This window comes from Odocoileus virginianus, chromosome 30 (genome assembly GCF_023699985.2).
Source record: "Odocoileus virginianus isolate 20LAN1187 ecotype Illinois chromosome 30, Ovbor_1.2, whole genome shotgun sequence".
NCBI lineage: Eukaryota > Metazoa > Chordata > Mammalia > Artiodactyla > Cervidae > Odocoileus > Odocoileus virginianus.
The window spans coordinates 36905453-36928302 of NC_069703.1; the positions used below are offsets into that span (position 1 = coordinate 36905453).

At 44.5% G+C, this 22850-nt stretch overlaps 1 non-coding gene across 1 annotated transcript; it reads right to left on the bottom strand.

Annotated features, from left to right (window-relative positions):
- Nucleotides 1-20520: 20520 nt before the first annotated feature.
- Nucleotides 20521-20593, bottom strand: TRNAW-CCA (transfer RNA tryptophan (anticodon CCA)). Its single transcript has one exon. It is a non-coding gene; the product is annotated as a tRNA-Trp (tRNA).
- Nucleotides 20594-22850: the final 2257 nt, after the last annotated feature.

Sequence of the window (22850 nt, forward strand, 5' to 3'; positions counted from 1 at the left end):
GGTTTTCTGGAACTCTCTTGCTTTTTCGATGATCCAGCGGATGTTGGCAATTTGATCTCTGGTTCCTCTGCCTTTTCTAAAACGAGCTTGAACATCTGGAAGTTCTCGGTTCACGTACTGTTGAAGCCTGGCTTAGAGAATTTTGAGCATTACTCTACTAGCATGTGAGATGACTACAATTGTGCAGTAGTTTCAGCATTCTTTGGCATTGCCTTTCTTAGGGATTGGAATGAAAACTGACCTTTTCCAGTCCTGTGGTCACTGCTGAGTTTTCCAAATTTGCTGGCATATTGAGTGCAGCACTTTCACAGCATCATCTTTCAGAATTTGAAATAGCTCAACTGGAATTCCATCACATCCACTAGCTTTGTTCGTAGTGATGCTTTCTAAGGCCCACTTGACTTCACATTCCAGGATGTCTGGCTCTAGGTGAGTGATCACACCATCGTGATTATCTGGGTCCTGAAGATCTTTTTTGTATAGTTCTTCTGTGTATTCTTGCCACCTCTTCTTAATATCTTCTGCTTCTGTTAAGTCCATACCATTTCTGTCCTTTACTGTGCTCATCTTTGCAGGAAATGTTCCCTTGGTATCTCTAATTTTCTTGAAGAGATCTCTAGACTTTCTCATTCTATTGTTTTCCCTCATCTATTGTTTTCCCCCATCCTACCCCTTTCCATTCCCTCAGGCTCCTCACTGCTCTTTGCTGACCTGTGGCTGGGTCCAGGAGTCCTACTGTGGCCTTTTCGGTTCTAACAATACTGAAATATAAAATATCTTGATGATATCCTTTCTTAGAGGGTCACAGAGGGTCAGGCAGGTATTCAGAGCTTTATAGACCTCTCCGTTTGACATTGATCTGCTGGAGAAGGGAGAGGCTGCCCACTCCAATATTCTTGGGCTTCCCTTGTAGCTCAGCTGGTAAAGAATCTGCCTACAATGCAGGAGACCTGGGTTTGATCCCTGGGTTGGGAAGATTCCCTAGAGAAGGGAAAGGCTACCCACTCAAGTATTCTGGCCTGGAGAATTCCCTGGACTGTATTGTCCATGGGGTCACAAACTGTCGGACACGACTGAGGGACTTTCACTTTGACATAGCAGTATTTGCCTAACTTTCTAATTTGCCTGGCTTCTCCCAAGGCCATGTTTAATTAGACAGATATCTTTTCCTATCTGTGCTCTGATACCCTGGCTATAAGCTTCCTAGAAGACAGGAATCTGCCTGCCAATGCAGGAGACTCCAGAGATGCAGGTTCGATCCCTGGGTCTAGAAGACCCCCTGGAATAGGAAATGCTAAACTATTCACATACTCCCCCATGCCTTGTACATCTGGTTTCCCCTGCACATACCCCACCCCCAACCCCAGTACCCTCCTTTTCATCTTCCCATTGGGGGACCTTCTCTGGCTCTAATTGTTGCTCATGGTACCCCTCTCTAAACTTCATAGCACTTCTGGACCACTGAGTAAATGGTCTCCCCAATTGCAGTCATCTCTTTAAAAGCCCTCACATCTATATGCTAATTATTTTTTTAGATCTGTCTTTCCTCCCTTTGAATTCCTCAAAGCCTGGGGTTTTCCTTGGGTCCCCGTACTCACCACAGTATCTGGCACAAAGGAAGTATTCAACAGAGACATTTCCATCACTGAGTGAATGAATGAAAGAAACAGTCTGAAGGCCACCAGTCCTCACTTTTGTATGAAGATGTTTAGAATCATACTTTGAATTTGTTAGCATGTTTTTAATGACCTCAAAACATTTCTGACATCACTCATTACTTTGATTCTCATCATACCCAAGAGGTAGGCAGGGAGAGGAATAGAACTCCCTCTGGCAGACAAGGACCCCAGGATGCTGAGAGATACAGTATTTGCTCAAGGTCATGGAAGAGATGGCCTAGAGTCATAGAGAGTTCCAACCTTCTGACTCTGGAGCTGGGGCTCATTCCACCACCACCACTGGCTTCCTCATGTTCCTGTGACCTCCCACATGAAAAGGGACATCAGGAAAAGAAAGAGCACTTGAGGCCAAGGATCCTTTGGTCTTCTGAGGGAGGATCCTTTGGTCTTCCTTCTTAGCCAAAGCCCAAATCCACAGCCCAAGGAAACAGGCATCTGAAACAATGGAAGCGCTGGGCTCAGAGCCAGCAGAGCTAGGTCCAGTCTTGGGGTTTCCACTTTCTAGCTATTTGATCTTGGATATGTCATTTACTTTCTCTGAGCCCCAGTTTCCTAAGAAGTGGCATGTGTCTGCTTCACAGGGTGATTAGAGGAAAAGCCACACTAACTTCTTCAGCTACTCAACGGTTTAAGGCCTTGCTGAGGATAAAATGGAATATCTGGCCACTGTGACATTTTATACCCTCTCCCTGGAAATGGCCAGTTGCTATCTGCTATTATATGCTCAGCCGCTTCAGTCGTGTCCTACTCTTTGTGACCCTGTGGACTGTATCCTGCCAGGCTCCTCTGTCCATGGGCTTCTCCAGGCAAGAATACTAGAGTGGGTTGCCATCTCCTTTTCCAGGGAATTTTCCTAACCTGGGGATTGAACCCACATCTCCTGCATTGCAGGCAGATTCTTAACCCATTGAGCCACCTGGGAAGCCCATCTGCTATTATTGTTATTAATATTTATGTTCCTATTATTAAGGTCATGAGTTCAGTCTCTGTTCTCATATAATCAACTTCACCTAGAGACAAGGAGGTTTATCCCAAAGCTATGGACACTGCCATTCCTTTGCACTGTTTGGTAAATATTCACTTGCCTGTTCTACCCACAAAATAAACTCCTCAGAGGTGAAGAATCTGCTTTTCTCAACTATTTCCAGGAACTGGTACACTGCCTAGCACACTGTAAACATTTAATAATCATAGCTATTGTTTACTGTACACTGTGCTAATCACTTTCTTATGTATCAGCTCATGTAATCCTTACAACTCTACAAGGTAAAAATATCATCATTCCCATTTTACAGATGTAGAAACTGAGGCTCAGAGAGCAAAATAACTTGTCCAGGCTAACAAAGCTAGGAAATATCAGGATTGGATAGAGGCTGACTAGCTTCAGAGTCTGTCTTCTTGCCATTCTGGTAGTTGACTCACTGCCATCCACCTCCACCACTGGAAACCCCTTCCTTCATAAAGCCATTTCTCTAGCTGAGAGGCAGAAGCTGGCTCTGATTCTCTTTTCTGTACTATCTGGGAATCTTACTCCTGGTTTTCCCAATACCAGGATGAGCCACTTTTCCTTTTCCTTTCCTTATCCCTGATGTCTGCAATGGTGGGGGCAAGAATTTCTTATCACAAGTACATGGAGGCTGATGGAAAAGAAATCTTCATCATGATTAAAATGATGAGGAAGCCAAGGGACACTTCAAGCTCCAGTCTGTCCTCAGGGAGGCCTTGCATCCTAATTTGGACCAAGTCACTGACTCTCTCCCCAGGGGGACTGCTGTGATTGTCTGTAAAATGATGACAATCCCACTGACCCTTCTGGGAAGGAGAAGAGGAGGTAGGCGGGAGGAATTAAAGCTTGGATGTGAGGAGGTTAAAGATGAAAAAGCAAGAGTTTCAGGCTGAATTTAGAGCATGATATCATTCTTTTTAGAAATCAAGAGTCTCTTTTAACTCATGTTTATGAAACTGCTTTTTGGAGTTTCTTGAATTTCTCATTTTGTTGACTTTCCATCTCTTATAATAAGAGTCAAAAGGGGGGAGACTTAAGTCCAGAGGGTACTTATGATGTAAGTCTTCACAGGAGAAACAAGAGACTCAAAAGGCTCACAAAGCCCTCCTGCTGCCACCAAGGAGTGAAAGATGGTGACCACAGAAGGAGGAAGTGGTGACAGCTTGGAAGGTGGCTTTGGCTAGCTGCAGGTACAGGAGAATTTTCAGTGGGAGACAAACAGGTCTTGGGGGACGGGGAGAGCTCACTCTGAGCTAGGGAGGGGTCCTTCAACACCCCTGTATTCCCACAGGCCCACGCGTGGACCGCTAAAGCGGACACTGTCGTCTGAGGGCTTGTGGGTTCAGCAAAGATAAAAATGGGACTTAACAGAAGAGAGAAAAATGCATTGAACACTCAACCCAGTTATGATTTAGGCGCAGCCGTGGGCAGAATAGCAATGAGCTCCTTATTTTAAGCAAGTGATAGAGAGATGAAAATAGATCAAGTGCATTGAATCAACCCAGGTTTTTGCAATCAGTGAACTGGATCGACCACACCCTTCTCAGAGAGAGAAGAGAGAAATATGAGGAAAAGGAAGAGCCTCTCTTTTCAGAGTGGAGTGTTCCAATTGCTGCCAAGTGACTTTCACCTAAATCATCACTGGAGAAGGTGTAGACCCCATCCTGGTGCTGAACTCAGAAAAGGAAGGAGATTCTAGTCCCTCCCCTTGGGCCTCTGGATCCAAGTAATACAGTCCAAAAACAAGAGAATCCTGGGCTGAGTGGACCTCCAGGTCATGTAGCAAAAGCTATGACAGTGTTTCCCATGTATGGTTTTGGTGCCAGATACTTTATATATATTATCACATTCCAACATCCTCATAAAGTAGGTATTTTACTTGCATTGCCGTAAATGGAGAGACTAAAGCTCAGGGTAAGGGTCTAGCCCAAGGTCACACAATTGAAAGTACAGAGCCAAGATCTGAACTTAGGCCTGTCTGACCCCCAAACTGTTGTTTTTTCTACTACACCACAGAGATCTCTATTCAACTGCCACTTCTCAGTGAGACCTTCCCTGACTCCTGAAGTAAACATGCACTGCCTTCTCCCTGGCACTCTCTATGCCCTGCCCCTATTTTATTTCTCATCTCAGCACTTAAAAGCATCTGGATTGTGTTAGTCATTCAGTCGTGTCCAACTCTTTGAAACCCCATGAACTGTAGCCTGCCAGGAGCCTGTGTCCATGGGATTCTCCAGGCAATAAAACTGGAGTGGGTTTCCTTTTCCTTCTCTAGGGAATCTTCCCAAACCAGGGATGGAACCCAGGTCTTCTGCATTGCAGGCAGATTCTTTACCATCTGAGCCATCAGCACTTAAAAGCATCTGGCTTAGTATAACTTTATTTATTTATTCGTTTATTGTCTGTGTTCTTCCCCTTACAACCTAGGCTCTGTGAAGGCAAAGACTTTTCTCCATAGTCCCAGTGTGTCAAGGAACAGTGTCTGGTAAAATGAATGAATTATTCAGTGAATAAGTGAATGTGGAATAATTTCTTGCCTGACTTTCTACTGGAATGCTGGCACCAATGCCCTCCACTTTTGATAAAAAGCAACCCAATGGTCCTTTAGAAAACCTGAAGGTTCTAGATTCTGACAGACTAAAAGGGAGAATAAACAGACAGCAGGCCTGCATTTTAAAAGAAAGGGCATTTATATGAGGAGCTGACATCCAAGCTGTCAAAGTGGGTGAGATGCAGATACGAGGTGCTAGTTCACAAGTTAATTTGAGTGCACAAGGGATCTGTGTATGAGAAAATAAAACAGGTAATTAGAGATGCTGGGCAGACAACGGAGCTCAGTCTCTAGGAAGAATTAACAAAGCCAATCCACAGCTTTGTTTGGCATGGATCATGTGTATGCTCATTCGTTGCCAATAACTTTCTTCTTCATTTAGGAAGATAAAATGGGGTGGGGGGGTGCAGATAAGACTTCCCTGCAGTACAGACATTGACTGTACCAGAGAAGAGATTTACAAAGTCACTTTTTTTTTCTGCCATGCCACATGACTTGCAGGATCTTAGCTCCCCAGCCAGGAATCCAAGACAGGCCGCAGCAGTGAAAGCTCTGAGTCCTAACTACTGGACCACCAGGCAATTCAGTGAAGTCACTTTAAAGCAGTAGTTCTTTAATTTGCCAAAACTGATAACTTGTGGAAAAGTTTCTTAACCTCAAGGGGGATTATATGAAATAATGTATGTAAAACCCTCAGTACAAAGCCTGGACCCTGGGGGCCACCTGATATTTACTATTAAATTAATATCATTTCTTGATAATCCAATAAACACAGCAAACTCTCCCTCCAGAAAAATGTACATTTGACCATACACTCAAAACTTTGCATATACTTTCAGAGGGGATGGGCACCTTCCAAAGGACCACTGAACCAGGAATTAAGGACAAGTGCCTTAAAGAAACAGATGGACTCCCAGGCCAGCAACATTTGGCTGTAACTTGTTAGAATATATTCACACACATAAAGAGACAATGTAGTATATAGAACAGGGTTAGTAAACCTCAGGAGCACAGAAATGGAGAGTTACAGAGGCAAATATAGGCTGGCCCCATTCAAGCACTACTAAGTGAAGGGTGCCTTGGTCCAAAAACCCATTTGTGGGACTTCCCTGGTGGTCCAGAGGTTAAGAATCTGTTTCCACTGTAGGGGGCATGGGTTCAATCCCTAACTGGGAAACTAAGATCCTGCCTGTCACATGGTGCAGCAACAAAACAAAACAAAACAAAACAAAACAAAACCATTTGTCTGTCCCTGGTGGCAATGGTTTAGCCCTTACTATGGAGATGTGTGTGGCAGTCCTTATGCCTGATATCTTTAACATTTGCATCATGACACCTAATTCCCCTTGCACTAACTGCATCCAATCACCAATCAATCTTCTGACTAGAACATGGCTTTACCTCTGGAGGGCCTATGGGGAGAGATAGAGGGGGCCTGGTCCCCTCCACTAACATTTCTCACTGTAAATTAGTGAATAGGCATTCAGGATTTGTAGAACAGTCTATGAGTATGGCTAACCCACTCCTCCTCTGCTAACATAAAGATCAATTTTCTATGCCCACAAGGTTTCTTGGGTGATAGCCAATAAACCCCAGGGTGCTGTGATTGAGAGCTCTGAATTTTCTTAAGAGTAATTTCTCTCTTAGGAATCTACCCTAGGGAAATAACTAGGAGTTGTGATGTATACATGCACATACAAAAGAGGTCCACCATAGTGGATTTACAGAAACATTTCGAGTTAATTTTTTAAATTGACATGCAGTTTTAAGAAATAACATTAAGAGATTCCATATACCCTTATGTGTAACTGTGTCAGTCTGTTTGGGCTGCTAGAACAAAATTACCATAGACTTGGGTGGTTTAAAAAACAAACACTTGGGACTTCCCTGGTGGTCCAGTGGCTAAGATGCTGAACTGTAGACATGGACATCACCAAATGGCCAATACCAAAATCAAATTGATTACATTCTTTGTAGCTGAAGATGGAGAGACTGTGGTGGTAGTCGCTTAGTCATGTCCAACTCTTGCGACCCCATGGACTGTAGCCTGCCAGGCTCCTTTGTCCATGGGATTATCCAGGCAAGAATACTGGAGTGGATTGCCATTTCCTTCTGCAGGGGATCTTCCTGACCCAGGGATCGAAGCTGGGTCTCCTGCATTGCAGACAGATTCTTTACTGACTGAGCTATGAGGGGAGCCTGAGGAGAAGCTGTATACAGTCAGCAAAAACAAGACCTGGAGCTGACTGTGGTTCAGATCATCAGCTTCACTAGCAAAATTCAGGCTTAAATTAAAGAAAGAGGAGAAAACCACTAGGCCAGTCTGGTATGGCTTAAACCAAATCCTCTATGAATATGCAGTAGAGGTAGCAAATAGATTCAAGGAATTAGATCTGGTAGACAGAGAGCCTGAAGAACTATGGACGGAGGTCTGTAATATTGTACAGGAGACCACGAACAAAACCATCCCAAAGAAAAAGAAAAGCAAGAAGGCAAAGTGGTTATCTGAGGAGGCCTTACAAATAGCTAAAGAAAGAAGAGAAATGAAAAGCAAAGGAGAAAGGGAAAGGTATATCCAACGAAATGCAGGTTTCCAGAGAACAGCCCGGAGAGACAAGAAGGCCTTCTTCAATGAACAGTGTGTAAAACTAGCAGGAATCCACAGACGGGGAAAGACTAGAAATCTCTTCAGGAAAATTGGAGCTATCAAGGGAATATATTGCCCAAAGATGGGTACAATAAAGGACATAAACTGTAGAAACCTAGTAGATGCTGAAAAGTTCAAGAAGAGATGGAAATAATACACAAAAGAACTGTACAAAAAAAGATCCAAATAAGCCGGATTGCTATGATGGTGTGGTCAGTCATCCAGAGCCAGACATTCTAGACAGCAAAGTCAAGTGGGCCTTAGGAAGCACTGCTGTTAATAAAGCTAGTGGATGCAATGGAATTCCAGTAGAACTATTCACAATCCTAAAGGATGATGCCATCAAGGTGTTGTATCCAATAAGTCAGCACATCTGGAAGACCCAGCCGTGGCCACAGGACTGGAAAAGGTCAGTCCTCATCCCAGTTCCCAAGAAGGGTAGTACTAAAGAATGTGCTAGCCATCAGACAATCACACTCCTCTCCCGTGCTAGTAAGGTCAGCTTAAAATCTCGCATGCTAGGCTTCAGCCTTATGCAAACCAAGAACTTCCAGATGCCAAAGCTGGGTTTAGAAAGGAAAGGGGAACCAGAGATCAAATTGCCAACATTTGCCGGATCATAGACGAAGCTAGGGAATTCCAGAAAAACACCTGCCTCTGTTTCGCTGACTACACTAAAGCCTTTGACTGTGTGGATCATGACGAACTGTGGGAAGGCTGTTAGAGTGATGGGAATACCAGACCATCTTACCTGTCTCCTGAGAAAGCTGATTGGTTTCTGAGAAACATGACTGGTTCAAGATTGAGCAAGGAGTATGACAGGGCTGTCTGCTGTCACCCTATTTGTTTTTGTATACCCTAGTGAATTTGTATCTATACACTGAGCACATCATGAGAAATGCTGGGCTAGATGAGTTACAAGCTGGAATTAAGATAGGCAGGAGAAACATCAACAACCTGAGATACGTGGATGAATAGCATTCTAATGGCAGAAAGTGAAGAACTAAAGAGCCTCTTGATGAGGGTGAAGGAGGACAGTAAACGAGCCGGCTTAAAACTAAATATTAAAAAAACTAAGATCATGGCATCCAGCCCCATTATTGCATGGCAAATAGAAGGGGAAAAGGTGGAAGTAGTGACAGATTTCCTCTCCTTGGGCTCTAAAATCACTGCAGAAGGTGACTGCTGCCATGAAACCAGAAAACATTTGCTTCTTGGCAGGAAAGCTATGACAAACCTAGACAGTGTGTTGAAAAGCAGAGACATTATTTTGCCAACAAAGGTCTGTATAGGTGAGGCTATAGTCTTCCCAGTGGTCATATATGGTTGTGAGAGCTGAACCCTAAAGAAGATGGAGAGCCAAAGAATTGATGCCTTCAAACTGGGGTGTTGGACAAGACTCCTGAGAGTCCCTTGGACAGCAAGGAGATCGAATCAGTCAGTCTTCAAGGAAATCAACCATGAATACTCATTTGAAGGACTATGCTGAAGCTGAACTCCAGTAATTTGGTCATCTGATGCAAACAGCTGACTCATTGGAAAAGTCCCTGATGCTGGGAAAGATTGAGGGCAGAAGGAGAAGAGGGTGTCAGAGGATGAGATGTCTGGATGGCATCACCGATGCAATGGACATGAACTTCAGCAAACTTCAGGAGGTGGTGAGGGACAGGGAGGCCTGGCGTGCTGCAGTCCATGGGATCAAAAAGAGTTGGACATGACTGGGTGACTGAACAACAACTGTGTCAGTCTGTTTGGGCTGCTAGAACAAAAATACCATAGACTTGGGTCGTTTAAAAAAACAAACACTTGGGACTTCCCTTGTGGTCCAGTGGCTAAGACACTGCACTCCCAACGCAGGGGACCAGAGTTCGATCCCTGATCAGTGAACTAGATCCCACATGCTGCAACTAAAGAACCTGCATGTTACAGTGAAGATCAAAAGATCCTGCATGCTGCAACTAAGACCTGGTGTAGCGAAATAAATAAATATTTTTAAAAACCACATTTCTCAGAGTTCTGGAGACTGGGAAGTCCAAGATCAAGGCCATTTTTCTTGATTCATAGACAGCTGTTTTCTCACTTGCTCTCACACAATGGCAGAGGGGGAGGAACTCTCCAGTATCCTTTTTATAAGGGCACTAATCCCCATCATGAGGGCACCATCCTCTTGAATATCCTCTTAATCACCTCCCCAAAGCCCCACTTCCAAACACCATCATATTGGGGATTAGATTCAATATATGAATTCTGAGGAGACACAAACATCCAGTCTATGGCAATAATGTCTTGTGTAACCACAATCAAGGAATTACTCAAACAATCCACACACTTTGTTCAGATTTCACTATTTTATGTGTACTCATTTGTGTTTATGGAAATTTATCACATATAGATCTGTGGGATCACCACCATAGTCAAGACATAGAATAGTTCCATCATAAGAAATTACACTAATTTTTACAGTAAAAAAGTAAAATCAACTTCAGCATCCAGCATCAGGAGACAGCTTACACAAATTGTGGTACAGTTATAGAGTAAACTATTATTCAGTCATTTAAGATGGTGAGTACGTAAATATTATGAAATGTTTGCAAAGATTATTTAGTATGGGAAAATGCTTATAGGGCTTCCCAGGTGGTGCTAGTGGTAAATAACCCACCTGCCAATGCAGGAGACTTAAGCGAGGTGGGTTTGATTCCTGGATCAGGGAAGGTCCCCTGGAGAGGGAAATGGTAACCACTCCAGTCTTCTTGCTTGGAGAAACCCATGGACAGAAGAGCCTGGTGGGCTACAGTCCACAGTGTCACAAAGAGTTGGACATGACTGAAGTGACTTAGCACTTAGCAGAAAGTTATAAGACACAAGGTTTTTTTTTTTTAAGACACAAAGTTTTATGTATGATATATATGTATATTTTAAAGTAAATGTTGAGGAATACTTGATGGAAATATACCATAAGTTTCTAACACTATTTCCCTTTTGATGGTAGGTTATGCTTTTCCTGTTTTATTTTTGTGTATTTTTCAAATATTTCTATAATAAGCACCTTTTGTGGGTTGAATGTGTTGTTGTTCAGTTGTTAAGTCATGACCGACTCTTTGTAACCCCATGGTCTGCAGCACACCAGGCTCCTCTGTCCTTCACTGTTTCCCAGAGTTTGCTCAAATTCATGTCCATTGAATGGGGTGGGATGTGGGAAAACACATGGGGGGAAAAACAAAGGAAAATCAAAGCAAAAGAAATAACCTGATAAAAATAGCAACTCAAGGTTGAGACTCAATCACGAAGAGGGACTGCTCCCAGGGGAGGCAATTGCTCTGTTTACACCAGGTGTCTGGGAATGCAGGGGGCTGTGGCCTCTTTTCCCAGCACCCAGCGCAGTTTAGAGGAAGTCTTACAGGCTCTGCAGCTCCCAAGCCTAAACTGCGTCCAGCAGGAAAATGAGAAAGTGAGGGCATCCTCTGGGTCTCAGCCTTGTTTATCAAAGACAAAAGAGGCTAACAAACTGAGTGGCAGGGCTCAGAGACTTGGGGCTGGGGGTGGAAGCAGCTGGTTTACCCTTGCCCGGCCCACACTCGCCTTCCAGATCTGCAACCCTGGAGGGAGAGGAAGGGAGTGTGGAAAGTGAGACAGAGGATGGGTGGAGCCTCTGCTCTGGCCAACTGCTCAGGCAGTGACCTGTGGGAGACAAATGAGGGCAGAACCTGGAATCTGCCCGGCCCTGGCCCACACCCAATGGCCAGGACACCGTGCCCTATCTGATAAGAGTATTGGCCTGGGAGTCAGCCATCTGAGTCTCAGGCCAACTGTGCTTCAAAGCAGGGCAGTTTGGCAAAGCCAACTTGATATGGGAGATATTCTGATAGAACTGAGTCAAAATACAAAATTACCATTCGAAAGTTATCAAGTAGCCTATAAAAGACAAACCCAATCCTTCCTTTCTCTCTGATGCTCACCCTACCCCTGACTTTCATTCCTTCATTAACCTTGACTCCATTCCTAATTCCTACCATGTCACTGAGCCCCTTCCCATCCTGGATTTCCAGAGGCGAAAGCTGGCACTGGGTGGGGCTCAGAGTGGAATTGAGGATGTCTGCTTAGCACATACCACTTGAAAGCAAAATATACATATAAATTTAGTGGTTTAATTTTAGGGTAAATTTCCTCATATGAATATAGGGCTGCATCAAAGCATCCACAGTTGAATGGCTGCTGGAAAATCTGCCAAAGGGATTGGAAGTATTTTCTAAATAAAGTGAGAGATCTTCGGGAGAATTTCCAGGGGAAAAAGCCGGAGAGGTCCCAGAAGAGAAAGAAAGAGATGATGCCACCTGGGAACTGAATACCCTGGAATTCTTATGAGGATGTGGGTGGTCGGTCTACCTGGAACTTTGCCCTTAAGGGTTCTGGCCCTTCTGCCATCCCACACGGTTCTGTAAACAGTCAGTCACAGTGCCATGCCTGCCCCGGGCATCAGAGGGGGCCATGGCTCAGGCCTGGCCAATTTCAGTGCCTAAATCCTGTCCACAGTGGCTGGTCCAAGAAGGGGGTACAGAGTCGAAACAGAGGCAGCCTCCTTCCACGGGGTCTAACAATAAGGTCCCCGGAGAGGACATCTCCAGGGGCTCCCTCTGGGGTCACGGGCTACAAGGATGAGGAGATTTGGGGCTGCTGGCGGCCATCTTGCCACCATGCAGTCAGCCAGCAACCCCACTTCAAACTTCCTAAGTCGAAAAAGTTCTTTTTGCTTAAACTGGATCAAGTCTGTTTTCTGTCGGTGGCAACAAACAGAGCCCTAACACATTCCACTCTCTATTTTGGCACTTATGGAGACCCCAAGGCTGCTAAAGGGAAGCCTGCTTAATAAGCCCAGGCCACTTATTAGAGCCCACAATCAGACCTCCCACTCAGGAAAGAGATCCTCTGTGAAAGGAAAACTTAGATGCCTCAGAAGAAACCTAAACCAAGGTTTAGGTTTGATTAGGGTTGATTATCAATCAGCCGAGTCCTTCATTCATAAATGTCTTTCAATCAAAAAGAGATGCATAACTAGATATGTATTAGTGAAGTGTCTGACCTTGGAGGATAAAGGTCAGCCTCCAAAGGTTTTAGAAGTAAAGAATCAAGATGTAGATTGACATCAGATCTCTTACCCACAAGACTAAATGCTGGCAGACAAAAGAGTGAGGTCTTCAAAGTTCTGAGGGGAAAAATGAATTTGAACCTAGAATTCAAATTCATTTAGCATACATGAGGTTGAGGTCCTAGAACTTTCCCTCTCATGCTTCATTTCAAAAAAGTACTCATGCTCTAGCAAAATGAAAAAAGTACTCATACTCAAACAAAATGGACCTGAGTGGGAGACAGGAAACAGGGGAACTAACCTCAGAGACCTATGAAGGTGGCATTTCATAAACTGCGTGAAGAAGAGCCTCCAAATTATTAAACCCGGGGGGTGAGTTTGCAGGTGTTACTTGTATTATTATTTTAACCTTTCTCTCCATTTTAATTTTTTCATAATTTAAAAGCTGGAAAAAATAAAAAAGTTCAGAACGAAAAAAATGATACATATCTATTATGTCAACATGAAAAAAGAGGCAGTTAAATGCTAAGATGAATTAAAATATTAGTAACTTAATGTTTCCTAACTTATAAGTTTCTGCCATCTAGATATTTAAACATATGCTCATTAAAAAAACATGTGATTTTAGGGTTGTACAACAAACTGAAAGTACTTAATAGCATAGAACTATACACATAAAAATGGTTAAAATGGTAAATTTTATGTTACATATATTTTACCACAAGAAAAAATTTCACAAAGTGTGACTTTAAACCATTCAATATTTTAACTATTCCTAAAAACTCTAGCTGGAACTTTCTGGGAAACAATAGCTTTAGCTGTGAGGAAATATTTATACACTGCAGAACCATTTTTGTGTGTGTTTCCTTGCACATGTGCATGCATGAGCAAGGGTTTCTTTAGGCGTACGCCTAGGGGTAGACTTGTTGGTTGGAGGATATGACCATTTGGAGCTCTGTATTCCAACTCACCAACTCCCACAGCAGGGTGTGAGTGGTCCAGTGCTCCGGCACTCATGTTTTCAGACTTGTCCATTTTGGGTGTGAAATCTGAGTCTCATTTTTTAAAATCTCTCATTTATTTATTTACTTATGGCTGTGCTGGGTCTTCCTTGCAGCACAAGGGCTTTCTCTAGTTGCAGCGAGCAGGGGCTACTCTCTAGTTGGGGTACATGGGCTTCTTATTGAGGTGGCATCTCTTGTTGCGAAGCACAGGCTCTAGGGCATGTGGGCATCAGCAGTTGTGATGCATGAGATTAGATGTCCCACAGAAAGGGATCTTAGTTCCCAATCAGGGATTGAACTCAAGTCTCTGGCATTGGCAGGTGGATTCCTAACCCCTGGGTCACCAGGGAAGTCCCTTGAGTCTCATTTTTATAGAGTAGGAGTAAGTGGTGTGTGATTGGTCAGCTTGGCTTAAAGGGTCAGGATAGCACCCAGCATCTGGTCCAGAAGGGACACAAGCAGGTATGATGTTGGTTGAATTGCATTCGTCAGGGATATTTGTCCCTTGGGAAGTGCTTTGTGTTAAGGGGAACCAGAGTGCACCCCCAAGCTCCTGGATCGGAGATGCACACCAAGGAAAGTAAAACTAACAAATGGAGATACACACCAAGAAAAGTAAAACTAACAAACCAGAGAGAAGGTGCTGGGCTAGCTGATGTGAGGTTTGCAGGTAGGATTCTTGGAGGAGGAGAGCCAGAAGCAACGCTAGGAAGAGAGGAGGAACAGAACGCAGTGAAGAGCAGGGGAAAGGGGGTATTTCAGAGATTAAAGCCTGTTACAAAGCTCAAAAGCAGGAGAAAATTCTTAGGCACTGAGGGAGAGAAGTGGGGTGTGTTTGACAGAAAAGAATTCAAACTAGAGAATAATCAGAAAATAAATTGATTCATGCCTCAGTATCTTCATTCATAAAATCTGGATGTTGATGTTACCTATCTCAAAAAATTGTTGGGAAAGTTACATGAAGTAATATATCTAAGGCATTTGGCATATTGCTTGGAACAAGAAAATTCAGTAAGTACTAGCTCTTGTTAATTAAGATCTCGTTAGGACTTCCCCAGTGGTCCAGTGGTTAAGAATCCATCTCTCAGTGCAGAGATGGGTTCAATCCCTGGTCTGGGAAGATCCACAACAGGAGAAGCCACTGCAATGAGAAGCCAACACACCACAAAACAGAGTCGCCTCTGCTTGCGGCAACTAGAGAAAGCCTTCTCACAGCAACAAAGACTAAACAGCCAAAAGAAAATTAATCAAAAAAAGATCTCATTAAACTAAGTCATCCAAGATCACACAGCTGATAAGTATGTGTCTAGGATGTGAATCAGTTCAGTTCAGTCGCCGAGTCGTGTCCTGGACCCCATGGACTGCAGCATGCTGGGCTTCCCTGTCCATCACCAAGATTCTCTGATTCCAAAGCCCAAACTCTAAACCACTGGGCTCTACCTAATAACTTCCATTTACTGAGCACAGTGCTCTATACTCTGTATTCCTTATCTCATTTAAACTTCATAACATCCCCAAGCTGGGTGTGGCTATTTTACAGAAAAGGAAATTCAGGATCATTTAACTCACTTGCCCAAGCTCACGCAGTTGGGACTCACACCCAGGCCTGCCCAGCACCACACTGGGAGTTAGGAGGCTCGGGTCCCAGCCCTAGATCTGCCACTGATCAACCTGGTATCACTGAGCCTGTTTCCTCATTTTTTTTTTTAATAACAGAAGCTAGGTTAGAGAACGGTCCCTCTGGTCCCTTTAAGCTCTACTGTTCTGGGAAGGTAGATTTAATGAAGTCACAGAGCGGTCCGGGAAGGAGGGAGGGGTGTGTCTGAGCCAGACAGGATCCCCATCCCCAGCTGATGGCACAACATCCACCAACAGAGATCCAGAGGCGCCAAGGGACAGGCCCGGGTCTCCAAAGCATTAGTCATCGTCTGCTCCCACTTCCCAGGGGACCAGCTGGGAAGCTGCTCCAATTATACTGGGATGATGAGGGATCTCTAGGATGATGAAAGTGTAGGAGAGGAGATGTCAAAATACACGGTGGGAGATCTGACTTATTCAGCCTGGAGAAGGGAAGCCAAGAAGGGCCAGTTTTCAAGTCTCCAGTGAGTACGGGGCTGGGTGGAAAGGTTAAGACTTGGGGTGTCTGAGACCTGGGCCCTAGTCCTGGCTCAGCCACCAACAAGCAGTATGACTTCTGTTTGGCAAGTTACTTCACCACCCAATCTTCAATTTCCATGTTAATAAGTTAGGGAAATAACTTTAAAACACACTCCACCAATTTATACCAAAAAAAAAAAAAAAGTATAATATTACATCCAAAAACAACTAGAAATGCTCAAACACCCTAGCAACAGAGAACACTTGTTAAGCAGGCCTGGGGGTGGGAGAGGTGTTGATGCAACAGAATGTTAAAATGCCATTTGAGACACTGAATAATAACAAACATTGATTGAACACTATTTGCTAGGTGCTAGGCAAAGGTCCTGACACACATGACCTCGTCTAACTAACATCCTCAAGCATCTTCTGAGGGAGGTGTTACCACCATCTTTCAGATGAGTTAGCTGAAGCCCCGAGAGGTTAAGTTACCCAACAAGTTAATAAATGAGGTCCGCAGGACTTCAGTCCAGAGGTCCCTCTGATTCAGGGAGCCGTGCCCCTAACCTTTACACTCACTGCCTCAGACTTGGGTATGAGGACCATGCAGAAATAGAGAAATGTACATATAAAGGTTAAGCAAAGGGGAAAAAAATCCTCCAGACTGATTATGTTAATACAAGAATGTTGTCATCCATGTTAGGTTTGGAAGTTTATAAAAATGGGCAATTTAGAATGCTGAGAACTTATTTAGGACTGCTCAAGTTTAGCTATTTCTGCTTGATTTTTGGTCATAGAGATGATAAAACATATAATACCTGGCTGAGGAGGTGAGCACTGATGATAGGGTCTTTCTAGTTTTAGTATTTCATTTCCAAGGTGATCAGAGGAGGAAAGTACAGCTACATTTCCTCATCAGTGAGAAGATACTGGAAATCTGAGGATATGACTCTCTTGTAACAAGCTTCTCTGTTACTTCACGTTGCCTACCGCACTGCTTCTCGGCCTTGACTGCATATTGGAATCATGTGAAAAATTTTAGGACCTGCTGGTGTCCAGGTCCACTCCCAGAGATTCTTACTGAATTGATATGGGTACAGCTTGGGCATCGGAAGTTTTAAAATTTCCTCACAATATTCCTTAATGCAGAAACATGTGAAAACCCCTGACCCACCCAATAAAGGCCTAACTCCTTCACTTGGCAGAGAAGGCCTTCTCTGATTTCTTCAGTAAACTTCCCTATATTCCTACTTTTCACCCGTTTTCTACAACCCAATTAGAATGTCCTGAACATGCTCTGTTCTACTATTTATATTTCTGTGCCTTTACCTGTTACTTCCTCTGACTGAAATAATTTCCTCTGTTTCTTCTCCCTTGTCTATCTGGAAAAATCCATTCATCTTCAATAGCAGGGCAGTCAGCCTCCAAGATGGCCCCCAATTATCCCCACTTTGTATTCCTGCCTTTCTGTGGTTCCCTTCCCACGCTGAATAGTCCTGACCTGTGTGATAATGACATTGCGGATAATGATGGAGTATGACTTCCAACGGTGGGTCATCCGAGACATCACAACCACAACCCTAACCCTCTCTTGGATCACTTGCTCTCACAGAAGCCAACTACCATGTCTTCAGCAGCCCTATGGAGAACTCCACGTGGTAAGGAACTGAGGCCTCCCGCCACCAGCCATGTGAGTGAGCCAGCTTGGATCCTTCGATCCCAGTCAAGGCTTCAGATGACAGATATCCCAGCTGACATCTTGACTACAACCTCATGAAAGATCTTAAGCCCGAATCACCCAGCTAAGCCATTCTGGAATCCCTGAGTCCTAAATTGTGAGATAATGTTTGTTGTTCTAAGCTGCTAAATTTGGGGATAATTTATTATACAGCAATAGATAACTTATACAAATACCAAGCTCAGGTATGTGACACTCAGTGAAGCCTTTTTAGCTTCTCCTCTGCTGAAGTTGAATTGAACCCCGTGTGCCGTTGCTGAGACTGACACCCTCTCCCTCCCCAGCCTCATCATAGCATCAGCACACAGGGCCTACCTGTGACTTGCCTTTTTTGCCCACTGCATTCTGTTCCAGGAGGAAAGGGGCAGCCACAGTGCAGGCTTCAGTAAGCATGTATGGAATGAATGAACACACGTGAGAACGGCTACCCGAGTTTAGCCCAGGCTTCTTCCCTACAGAAACTCCAAGGTATGCTGACCAGAAATCATGGATGTCATGGTGGATGGGTCCTGATGATTTTCTTAAAAACTTGACAAAACTCTGGCACCCATGGGTATATCTAAAGCACTGGACTGGAAGTCAGAAAATCTGGATTTTAATTCTAGTCTGTCAACTACCTGCTGAACTTCTCTGAGCGTTGGTTTCATCCCCTCAAATGAGGGGATGAGGTGGGCAAGGCAGACACGAGTGACCCCATTTTACAGAAAAAGGAAAAAAGGCTCTGAAGGGTTCCCTGGCTCTAGATCATATGGCAAAAAAACGTGTCAGTGTCTGAATTCAGACTTGGGTGTGATTCCATGAAAATGAATAATTATATATGCACACTTGGCAGGCTGAGCATCTAGGGACCATCTGGCTTAGCAGGCTGAGGAGGGCTGCATTTCTGAGCAGCTTCTTTTTTTAGATGAAAGCAAGATGGAAAAATAAGCTGTCAAACTACTTTCCCTCATTTTCCACATTGGTGAGATGTGCACTCAGTTTTGCCGTCTTTTTTAACTCTCAAATGCTGTATGTCCACGTATCTCAGTTCACTCCACCTGTCTTTGGCTACTCTGTCACTGACTCTGCCCTGGGCCCCACAGCTGGGATCTGGGAAACCCCTCTCCCCCCAAAAAAGGAAGCAGGGGCAGCTGGAGACATCTGAGGGTGGGCACACACCAGCTGTTCCCAAGTCTGGATGGGGAACAAGAAGCCTGCAGATGGGGGGATTCAGAGGAGGGACAGTGATCCCTGCTCCCCGTGTCAGTCAACAGGCAGATGCTTTTCCATCCAACAGATGGGTCCCGCTCCGGGAATAATATAGCAAAGTGTAATACTAACTATGACCCAGAATCTGTGTCTTCTGGGGAGCAGGAGGCCAAGAGATCAGATGTTAGCCGAATCTAATCAAGAAGGCTCTCGCAGGCAAAGTGGAACTCGAAATGAGCCTAAAGGAAGAGCAGGTGTTTGGATATACAGATGGGAGATTGGGAAGGCCCTGCAAGCAAGAAAACATTGTGAGAAAGGGCACACACGTTTTTTGGGGGGATGGGTATGCATATTAAGGGAACTGAGGAAAAAGAAGGCACAGCAAGAAGCAGAGAACTGAAGAGGTGGGGCAAGAATAGTGACGGGAGGAGATGCAATTCTACAGAGAAAAAGGAGTCCCAAAGATTCTTGACAACTCAAGTGATGGAGACTCGACCACCAGCCCATATTCCCACTGACAGGGAAACTGAAGTCATGAAAGGAAAGCATGCACACGGGTCACAGAGTGAGGGAGACAGGGGGACAAGAACCTGGGGTTCTGGGCATCAGCTTGGTCATCTTCCCGTGATACCACCCTTGCAGGCTGGTGGTGGTACACAAGCGGTGTTTCAGGCAGATCTGGCAGCAGAATGCAAAGGAAGACAGAGGTTTGAGTCCAGGAGACTGTAAAAATTATTCCAGGGCGAGTTGATGGAGGGACGAAACTCAAGTGAAGTGGGGAAGATGTGCTGGGTGTGAGGATCATGGCAAAGGGAGAAACAAGAGGACCTGGCAGGAATCAGACCCAGCAGTAAGGCTGAGAGCTGTGGACAGGTCATTCACAGGACATCCTCAGGCCTGGGAGTCTCTCCTGAGGAGGTCACAGGACATTTTATCTCCCTGACCTCAGACTCAAAGGCAGCAGACAAAAATTTACCAAATGGCCTCTACAATCACCTCCCTATCCCCAGGTCCTTTTCCCTTTCCCACCCTTTACACAGATCTTCTTTCTGAGTCTTCCACTCCAGATTTCCAGACCTTCGGTTTACATCTGCTGCTTAGGTGTCTGTGTTTGGATGATCAGGTGTGAAACTAAAACTCAAACCAGAACCTAAGAGTGTAGACTCTCCCTAGTGGTGAAGAAAACTGCAAAACTAGAACTGTGGTGTGAATTTTTATTTTTGAGGTGAGGAGCAGGGAGATCAGAGTGGAGAGAATGGGAAAACTCTCTTCATCTAGCTCCACCCTCCCATTACAGTGGGGCAATTAGCAGGGAGCTCACTGAAACTGGAGAAGCTGGAATGAGAATTAGACCAAGACCATCTTGGGCCATTCAGCACAAGGGCAGACTATCCCTAAACTTACAGGTATGTAAGAAGGGCCAAATAAAACAATAGTTATGATCACTAACTTTTAAAAAATTATTTATTTGGCTGTGCAGGGTCTTAGTTGTGCCATGCACTCTTAGTTGTGGTATGTGGGATCTGGTTCCCTGACCAGGGATTGAACCTGGGACCCCTGCATTGGGAGCATGGAGTCTTAGCCACTGGACCATCAGGGAGGTCCTCGTGGCTAATGTTATTAAGCCCTTAAAATAGACACTGTGCTAAGCACTTAACATACACTGTCTCATTTAACTATTACAACAACCCTAAGTTATACTATTGGAATTCCCATTTTACAAATGAGGAAGTTAAAGCTTGTAAAAGTTAACAAATTAGCATAAAGTCACAGGACTAATAGTGTTGGTGCTGTCTGATTTCAAATCATGTTCTTCGACCCTGAACTGCTTTCCTCATCTGTCAAATCAACAGAGCACCTGGCCCACAGTTCTCGGCAAAGCTCAGTTCTCTCCCAGATCTGCTTCTCAGGATATCATTAAATCTCAATGCAAGTCACACAGAAATTGCTGGGGAGTTTAACCTTCTTGATTCACTCTCATTAAATTACATTCCTTATAACCTGAGAGTTTAAGGAGAAGGTGTGTATGTGTATGCTTAGTTATGTCTGACTCTATGTGACCCCATGGACTGTAGCCTGCCAAGCTCCTCTGTCCATGGAATTTTCCAGGCATGAATATTGGATTAGATCACCATTTCCTACTCCAGAGGATCTTTCTGACCCAGGGAATCAAACCTGTGTCTCCTGCATCTCCTGCATTGGCAGGCAGATTCTTTACCACTGCCCTACTTGGGAAGTCCTTTTAAAGAGAAGGGTTATCTATGAGGCAAAACCAAGGTTATCTATTAGGCCATGGGGCCTGGTGATTAAGAGTTTAGATTTTGATGCCTGAATTCCAGTTTTGTCAAATTCTTTCTGTGAAAGCTGGATCAAATAATTTCTCTACGACCCTGTTTCCTCACACATAAAATGAGGCTAATACCATCTGACCTCATGGGCTTACTGTGAACAGCAAATGAAATGATGCATGTAAAGCCCTGGTCACAGTCTGGGACACATAGTAAGGGCCCAGTAAGTGTTGGCTATTATGATGATGATGATCATCATCAGTGTCATCAGTTTCCATGCAGCTATGGCCAGGGACACTTGGCTTTTGCATCCACTTTGATGGGACAGAAAGTGAGCTTCCTACTGAGGCTAGGTCCCAAGTACAGAGTAAGGCCTCTCCTGTCCCTCTGTCACTTTGCAGGCCCAGGGGTAAGTGGCGACCCAGAAGGCAAAAGAGGACAGACAAAGGTTCCTACAAGGCCAAGACACAGAGTTGGAGTCCATCAATTGACATTACAAGAGCCCAGTGGTCTTCTTGAAGAAGGGCAAGCAGGACACATACTGGAAACGGGCTTGGGAACCGCTGAGAGCATAACAAGAACCCGGTCAATCTTAGTCTGACATGTCCAGGACCTGGGAGGGATGGGGACACTCATTCCATCCCGTATTTACTTACTGGCTGTCCTGATGCACCACCCTGCACGCAGCAATGTCACAATATACCTTACCACTAGGATGCCTCCGCAGGTGTGGTCCAACAATGGGATGGGAAACAAGAATATGCAAGAGAAACCCAGGACATCTTTGCTTTTGGAAAGGATTCACTAGAATGCAATTTATGAGCACATACCAGTTACTTTGCAGGATTACTTTACCTATCTAAAAGGCCATTTAACTGCGGCCCTTCAGTTTGCTGGCAGCTAACAAAAAACTAGGACAAAAGACCAAAGACCTGTGGTACCCACTCTGAGAGTGAAAGGAATGATTACCAAGTCTAAGCACTAAAGGCTATGCATTCTAGTTGCAGGAGTGTCCCTAAAGCCCTCTCTCAGTAAACTAAGCCCTCTTAGCTTTACTTTGTTGTTATTGCTGTCCAGTCGCTAAGTCATGTCCAACTCTGAGACCCCAAGGGACTGCAGCACACCAGGCTCCTCTGTCCTCCACTCTCTCAGGGAGTTTGCTCAAACTCATGTCTATTGAATCAGTGATGCCACCCAACCACCTCATCCTCTGTCACCCCCTTCTCCTCCTGCCTTCAATCTTTCCCAGCATCAGGATCTTTTCCAAAGAGTTGGCTCTTCACATCAGGTGGCTAAAGTATTGGAGCTTCAGCAACAGTTGTTCCAATGAATATTCAGGATTGATTTCCTTGGACTGACTGGTTTGATCTTATTGCAGTCCAAGGGACTCTCGAGCGTCTTCCCCAGCATCACAGTTCAAAAGCATCAATTCTTCAGCACTCAGCCTTCTTTATGCACCGACTCTCACATTTACTTTAGATGGTTGAAAAGCAATGAAAAGAGCTAAGAGGCTAGCAGCTGGGAGCCTGGAGCAAAGGTGCAAACAGCTCTCCACATCTTCACAGACCA